The following is a 9,046-nucleotide window of genomic DNA, read 5'->3' as shown; positions in this document are numbered from 1 at the left end:
CATAAACTAGTGCCCAAAGTGCCATACGTGTTGTTTTTAAAAAAATGCCAGTGACTGACTGACTGAAAGAAATATGAGGAACAACTTACTGAGAGGCTGAAAACACAAGAACAATTATTCAACTAGATGACGTGGCTGCTAGATGAGATAGACAAAGAATGCCATCAGTATTCACCCTCTTGTTTGAAAAATGATGTTAGTCGAACTGGAAAACTGAACTAGAGCTGAGACTTACTACAATTTGGGGACGCCGGTCTAACGTGTTACTCAAAATTCGTAGATCAAGACTCTGAAACGTGAACTGTTGAAAACATTTTTTTACCGTAAGCTCTAAAAACAGTGATCACTGTAAAGCAGAGGTCTTCAAATTTTTTGATGCCGAAACCCCCTTGTAAAACCTTTTTAGACGTAAGGACCCCCTTCCGACAAAAGATTCTAGAAAATGGTACTCCTCATCATCAACAACTATCGACAACCATAAATGCGCCTGTTAGACCTCATCACATCCATCCTTCCATCATTCATCCACCCACACTTTCACACATCCATCCATCCTTCATCCATCCATCATTTCATCCTTCCATCCGTACATCCATCCTTTACCTATCCACCCGTCCATCCATCCACCCATCATTCATCCACCCACATTTTCACACGTCCATCCATCATTCATCCACCAACCTTTTATCCATCCATACATCCATCCTTCATCCGTCCACCCTTTCATCCTTCCATCCATACATCCATCCACCCTTTCATCCATACATCCATCCTTCATCCACCCACCCTTTCATCCATCCATTCATCCACCCATCATTCATCTCCCACCTTTTCACACATCCATCCATCCATCCATCCTTCATCCATCCACCCTTTCATTATTCCATCCATACATCCATCAACCCTTTCATCCATACATCCATCCTTCATCCACCCACCCTTTCATCCATCCATCCACCCATCATTCATCCCCCACCTTTTCACACATCCATCCATGCATCCATCATTCATCCATGCAACGTTTTATCCATCCATACATCCATCCTTCATCCACCCATCCACACTTTCATCCTTACATCCATCCTTCATCCATCCACCCTTTCATCCATCCATTCACCCATCATTCACCCACCCACCTTTTCACACATCCATCCATCATTCATCCATGCAACCTTTTATCCATCCATACATCCATTTTTTATCCATCCACCCTTTCATACATCCATCCTCCATCCACCCACCTTTTCACACATTCATCCATCCTTCATCCATCCATCCACCCTTTCATCTTTACATCCATCCACTCATCATTCATTAACCCACCATTCACACATCCATCCATCCTTTCATCCTTACATCCATCCATCCATCCTTCATCCTTCCTTCCATTCATACATCCATCCACCCACCCTTTCATCCTTCCATCCATACATACATTCATCCTTCATCCATCCACCCTTTCATCCATCGATCCACGCATCATTCATCCACCCACCTTTTCATCCATCCATCCACCCATCATTCATCCCCCCAACTTTTAACACATCCATCCATCCATCATTCATCCATGCAACCTTTTATCGACCCATACATCCATCCTTAATCCATCCATCCACACTTTCATCCTTCCATTCATACATCCATCCTTCATCTACCCTTTCATCCATCAATTCACCCATCATTCATCCACCCACCTTTTCACACATCCATCCAACATTCATCCATGCAACCTTTTATCCATCCGTACATCCATCCTTCATCCATCTACACTTTCATCCATACATCCATCCTTTATCCATCATTCATCCACCCATCTTTTCACACTTCCATCCATCCATCATTCATCGGTGCAACCTTTTATCCATCCATACATCCATCTTTCATCCATCTACCCTTTCGTCCATCCATGCATGTATATATCCTTCACCCATCCACACTTTCATCCATCCATCCATCCTCCATCCACCCACCCACCCACCTTTTCACACATCCATCCATCCTTCATCCATCCATCCACCCATTCATCTTTACATCCATCCACTCATCATTCATCCACCCACCTTTTCACACATCAATCCATCCTTTTAGCCTTACATCCGTCCATCCATCCTTCATCCTTCCTTCCATCCACACATCCATCCACCCACCCTTTCATCCTTCCATCCATACATATATTCATCCTTCATCCATCCACCCTTTCATCCATCCATCCACCCATCATTCATCCACCCACCTTTTCTGTGCCTCTCTCATGGAGGGGGTCAGTATCTCTCTGCGTCTTCTTCCTTCTTCTTCCTCTCTCATGGGAGGGCATCTCTGTGCCTCCCTGCTTGGGGCGGGTGCAGACAGGCTGTAAAAACATCTCACCGTGAAGAACAGACTCTCAGGCACATTTCTCCTGCACAGGCGCCAGGTATGAGGGCTCGTGGGACTTGAAACAATGATTGTAATGTCCTTCTGCTGTTTACTGTGTGTTTGTAAAGCGCTCTGATACCTACGGGTTACGCTAGCGCTATATAAAACGTTGAAAATAAAAATAAACCCCACAGCTAAGTCCATTGAACTCAAAGGACTACAGCCTCCTCCCCCAGCCACCCCCAGCTGCCCCCCCCCAGCTTGGTATGTGATCCCGGCTGAAACAGCTTCACTGGACACACACAAAGCCACACTCGAGTACTTCACAGGTCTTTAAAAGACCTTTTACTTGTTAATGAGGCTTTGATGTTTTTCACCCCTCAGTCTGAATTAGGCCTCTGCCGTGAGCACCCTCAATCAGCCCGACGCCATGCCTATCAAGAAACTGCTCTGATAGAATCTGCGACCCCCTTCCCAGGACTCCATGACCCCCCTGGGGGTTGCGCCCCACAGATTGAAGACCTCTGCTGTAAAGTGTACAAACTTTCATGCCCAGTTACCTTTTGATGAGTGCAGTGTCCATAACGGTGGATACAGAAATGCCAGTTTAGAAATTAAATTCCTCGACAACACTGCTGAGGCAAACTTGCCGCTACCACCTCTGAAATCGATACGTCTATCGCCCTAAAAATGAAAACCTGTATTTTAGTTTGCCCTCTGATTTTTTTCAATAGTGCCTCTGAAGAAGGGATTGAGTAATCCCGAAATGCATTGGTCATGGCTGTATCTTCCAGGATTATTGAAGAAACGTTTAATGTTTGTTTAAATGTTTATGAGCTTGTACAACATTCAAGTTCAAATGCAATTGATGTTTTTTTTTATATAAAGCATTTATACTAATTTTGTTTGGGTAAATAATATAAATGCATCAGAAGAACATTTTTTGAAGCATGAGATAATTATTGTGGTTTATTTTGGATGATTCATTTTGGTGTCTAGTCACAATACATTTAGTAATTTGAATACATCTATACACGCTGTGCACCCGGTATACTGGTGGTGTTCCACCAAATGTTTTCAGTTTTGACCAGGTTGGCGGCCTTGACACTGGGTTACACACATTCTTATGGTTAAATTTCATTACAGTGATTTCATTACTTGATTGAAAAGCAGGTGTGCGCAGACCCAATATCATTTACTAGTTTCATTGCCACTCCCTGTCTGCAGCACCCCTTCAAACACTATTCAACATATCTCTTGAAAGCATTGCAAACCTTACTGACAATAGAGCAGATACCTTGACATATTCATCAGCACAAGTTAACGACATATTCACTTTAATTCAGGATGTACCGTCTTTCAACATTCAGGGTGGGTCGGTCTCACAACAGATACGCCAGTTAGAATTCATTACACGTAGAGCATTAAGTCAAAGTTTACACGCTTCTACACTCATACATTATCACAAAGTTTAGCGCCTTCCACAAGGTCTAAGGTTGCCAATAAAACCACTATTATACAAATTTCAGTTCAACAAGGCATTCATGGAAAAGTGGCAGACAGTCTTAAACAATTGTTCATTGGACTTGATCTTGCTATTGATATTAGAACTTTCCAGGACTATCAGAGAACTAGATGAGGAAATCAACACAATTAAATCGGATTTATCATCTAGATGTGAAGCAGAGTTCTGGAAATTTACTCTTGATGATTTAAACAACAAATTGGACGCTTATGGGAAAGACATTCAAGAGAGAAAACTGAGAAAATTTCGCCACAACACTATTGATTACAAACTGAATGAGGTGTACACCTGGGCAGAGGTGTACGCCCGTAGACGGCCATACCAAAAACCCAACACGTCATCACAGGAATCAGTAGTGTCAGATCAGGATCTCGAGCCTACAAGAACACCTTTGGTATTACAGGATGAGATGAAACAGTAGGTTGAAGTGTGCAATTAGGTGTAGTAGAAACATCAAGTCAGTCGAAAGCTTTTTTAGGGAGCGGCGCAACTTCAGGACGACCACCAGATCAAAAAAAAACAGGAGGGGCAAAAGAAAAGGAAGCGGAAGCACGCAATTTGAGGTGCAAGGGCAAAGCCTTATCATAAACATATCTTCGGTTGAATTGTCATCAGCACAACAGGTTTGAAACAAAGAAACATTGTTTGTTCCTGTTTACCACACAAATGCTTTAGAACTTGAAGTGTCCACTTTCAAATTTACGAGTAACTTAAGGCTAAAGCATTTTTTCACAAATGTGGTTCCAACATCAGAGACCTTTGAATCGTCCAACAGTGATCAAGAATCAGAGCTGCAGGTATTTAAACCCAATAGCACGTTCATGGCGCCAGTGTCACACAAACTCTTAGATGCTTTTGAAACATTGATTCGGAATGACTTCACCAAACTCAATTTTTGACAAACTGTTCGAACAAATTTGAAAAAGCATGAAGTCGGAATTATCCAAGAATTAGCCAAAGATGATAGACTCACCTTTCAGATGGCCAATAAAAGTAGAGCGTTGGTCATTATGGATAAGAGTTTTAATGAACAGAAAGTGTTTCAACATCTACAAGACACAACAACTTATGTCAAGTTAGAACAAGATCCTACTTTCATGATCATGGATACCCTGCAATAAATTTTGGAGCATGCGGAACAAATGTCATAGATTACTACAAAAATACGCAGTTTTCTTACTGTGACGCCTCCAAGAAGACCCAAGTTATACATGCTCCCAAAAAATCATAAAAATCTTCAAGACCCACTGTTCCGACCCATAGTTTCAGGTTGTGACTCAATTTGCATGCCAGTAGGTCAATTTGTTGATCATTTCCTATAGAAATTTGTGCAAACCTGGAGAAGTTATGTGAAGGACACCACTCATTTTTTTAATTTGCTGGATGAAATCAAAAACCAAAGCTCTCCTACCTGGATTCTGTGTACAATAGATGTCACCTCATTATATACCTCAATACCATTGAAGGAAGGAATAGAGGCATGTGAATGGGCTTTATTGCAACTACCAGACACAGGCATGATTAAAGTTTTTATACTGGAATTATTGACATTTTGCTTACAACATAGCTACCTACAATGGAAAGAAGATTTTTATCTACAAACCAGTGGAACCTCAATGGGTTTTTCAGGGGCTTCATCGTATGCAATTACGTTTATGACCAAGTTCGAGTTTGATTACATTCTGTCGGAGGAATAATGGAGTTCAAATCTGGCATTTTACGTCAGATTCATTGATGATATCTTTCTAGTTTGGAACAGCACAAGAGATTCATTGGAGTCACTAATCACTAAGCTCAATTTAAAAAATGCATGGATTAAGTTTATACCCAGCATCAGTGAAAACAGTCTTTCATTTTTGGATGTACTAATAACCAACAACAACAATGGATTCCAAACATTGGTATATTCGAAACCTACTGATAGAAACAACTTATTGTTATTGTCCAGTTTTCACCCGCCTCCTCTACTACAAAAACTTACCGTATTCCCAGATGTTAAGGATTAAAAGAATCACATCAGAAGAGCAGAAGGTGGAAAGGGCTTTTGTAGAACAAAGTGGGAAGTTCAAGAAATGTGGTTATCCACAAACCACTTTAGATCATGCAATCAACAAAACACGGCTAGAAGAATGTGATGAATTACTCTCTGCGAGAGTGAAACTGAGTCAGAACCGTCATGTTTTTGTATACAAATTTTCCACTAAATCACTGGGCATGACGCTTTGTACACTTTACAGTGATCACTGTTTTTAGAGCTTATGGTTAAAAAAAAAAATTCAACACTTCACGTATCAGAGTCTCGATCTAAGAATTTTGAGTAACACGTTAGACCGGCGTCCACACAATGTAGTAAGTCTCAGCTCTAGTTCAATTTTCCAGTTCGACTAACAGCATTTTTCAAACAAGAGGGTGAATACTGATGGCATGTCTATCTCCTCTAGCAGCCGCGTCATCTAGTTGAATAATTGTTCTTGTGTTTTCAGCCTCTCAGTAAGTTGTTCATCATATTTCTTTCAGTCAGTTAGTCACTGTTTTTTTTAAAAAACAACACGTATGGCACTTTCGGCACTGGTTTATGCATAACTGAGAATACTTATAATTCTTTTGATCTATTCTTTTCACTCAATCCAAGTTGATTAATTCTTAAACACTGCTTGGCGCATTCTTTAAGTCACTTTTCTCTGACTTTCTTCTGGTATTGCTTTGGGAAGCATGTATATATGAATTTCCGTTCCATCTCTGAATAAGAGAAACAATGTTTCTGAGTATATATGATACAATAGTTACACGCAAGGACTGGATTTTCATTGGTGTTTTTATTTTCTTCAAAAGCGGACCCTGAAGAAGGGATTGAGTAATTCCGAAATGCATTGGGCATGACTGTATTTTCCAGGAGTATTGAAGAAACGTTTATTGTTTGTTAAATGTTTATGAGCTTGTACAACATTCAAGTTCAAATGCAATTGATGTTTTGTTTATGTAAAGCATTTATACTAATTTTGTTTGGGTAAATAATATAAATGCATCAGAAGAACAATTTTTGGAGCATGAGATAATTATTGTGGTTTATTTTGGATGATTCATTTTGGTGTCTAGTCACAATACATTGAGTAATTTTAATACATCTATTCACGCTGTGCACCTGATATACTGGTGGTGTACCACCAGATGTTTTCAGTTGTTACCAGGTTGGCGGCCTTGACACTGGGTTGCACGCATTATTTTGGTTACATTTATTTACAGTGATTTCCCTACTTGATTGAAAAGCGGGTGTGTGCATTCCCAACATCATTTAGGCACTAGTTCTAAGTCAGCTGCCAGGTGTCGGTTGAGGCAGAACGCCAGACCTGCACCCAAGGTATGGCCTTAAAGAGATGCGACAACCACAGAGGGGCAATCCACAGGAAGAGCGCAGCTCGTGTCTAGATTAGCAGCGCCACACATCATTCAGCCGCTGTGTGCACCCAGCCCACCTTGGTGAACCAGCACTTGCCGACTTTCCTTACCTACATTGTTCTAATATGCGATAGGCTGTTCATCTTGGAGACCTACTGCAGATATAGGTAAGGCCCGGCGCGAGATTTACGCCATCTCTCCCGGATTTTCAAGGACCAGCGAGAGCTCACCTGATGCCTCCAGAACCACAATGCTTTCCAAGGATCGGCCCCTCTCTTGGGGCAAACCCATTCCAGGGCACCCTGCCCTTCGCATGGAGAAGAGAACTGTTCCCCAGGGCTCCCGCAGGATGCCCCGGGATTTTTTGCGTTACCGCACTGGATGCCGTGAGGGTGCCTACCACTGTTATTCCAGGTTCAGGGATCTGAACTTGCCTCCCTTTCGATCGGCTGAGGGCTATGGAGGCCATCACCTGTCCATTCTGAATGGCACTCACGCATCTCTTAGGACTGACTGACCCATGTTCAATGCTTTTTACATTGAACCCTTCGCCGCTTCGGCCTTCAATGTTCGAGTTTGACTATGTGCTACTACCACCAAGATCTGCAACTGCAGTAGTTCTACCTGGGCCCTCACCCGGGCTTCCCTGTGCACCATAGTGGCCCTCCTACTCATCACAGCTTATCCCCCAGGGCTCTCAGCACTGGCCGGGTAGGGGCCCGATGCTCCATCGCCATCCATTTTCAAGGCTAAAAGATTTGGCTGGTGTGTTACTACACACTCCTAAGTGGTTTCGACTTTCATGGCCACTGTCCTGCAATCAATATTAACCAACACCTTATCTGGGATCTGATGAGTGTCTGCATTGGGTACCTTAACCCGCCATTCGGTTCATCCCTCAACACGTGTTCTGCCTACCTAAGGTGGCCCACTAGACACTTGCATTCCAAGCCCGGCTCCACGCCAAAAAGCTGGGCTTTTTACACATTTAAAGTTTGAGAATGGGTTGGGAACGTTTCAGCCCCAAGACCTCTAATCATTCCCTGACCAGGTAAAACTGGGGGTTCTGAGCGCCAGCTCTGCTGAGGGAATCTTTGGAGGGAACCAGCTAGTAGATGGTTTGATTAGTCTTTCCCCCCTATGCCCCGGTCGGACTACTGATTTCCATGTCAGTACCGCTATGAACTTCCACCAGAGTTTCCTCTGGCTTCGCCCTGCCCAGGCATAGGTCACCATCTTTTGGGTCACATCACGCACACTCATTCTCCACTTCCCCAATGGTGCGACGGCCGCTGGATTCACGGCGGGATTTCACCTCAGCCGGCATGTACCAGCCCTCACCTTCATTGCACCACCTGATTTCGCTCTGCCCTTCGACTTGTGCATGTGTTAGACTCCTTGGTCCGTGTTCCAAGATGGGTTAGGTAGGTAACCAACAGTTCCACAGCCCCCTGGCAGCCGGCGTGGGCTGAACCTTATCAGAGTGGTTTCCACTTGTCCTTGGAGGGGACTGGGGCTAGGAGCCACAGCTGGACCTCAGGCGGGGCCCCTCCCCAGGGCCTGTTGGGCCCCAGTCAGATCTCCTCAAGCCTCCCAGGTTTGGACAGACCTCCATCCGAGGCTCTTGGCAGTGCAGCAGGCTATAGGAATGAGCCCAGAGTCTATTTTGATTTTTGCTGTAGCAGAAAAAAAGATTCTCTAATAACTTTTTGAGATTAAGTATCTACGTCTAATTCTATTGCAGTTACATAATACAAAATATGGATAATA

At 43.1% G+C, this 9,046-nt stretch overlaps 1 pseudogene; it reads right to left on the bottom strand.

The window, feature by feature from the left end:
• Window positions 1–7,402: 7,402 nt before the first annotated feature.
• On the bottom strand, window positions 7,403–8,679 carry LOC144821988 (28S ribosomal RNA; annotated as a pseudogene).
• Window positions 8,680–9,046: the final 367 nt, after the last annotated feature.

Source organism: Lissotriton helveticus, chromosome 2_2, assembly GCF_964261635.1.
Source record: "Lissotriton helveticus chromosome 2_2, aLisHel1.1, whole genome shotgun sequence".
NCBI classification, from domain to species: Eukaryota; Metazoa; Chordata; class Amphibia; order Caudata; family Salamandridae; genus Lissotriton; species Lissotriton helveticus.
This window is presented reverse-complemented; position numbering and strand designations above follow the sequence as displayed.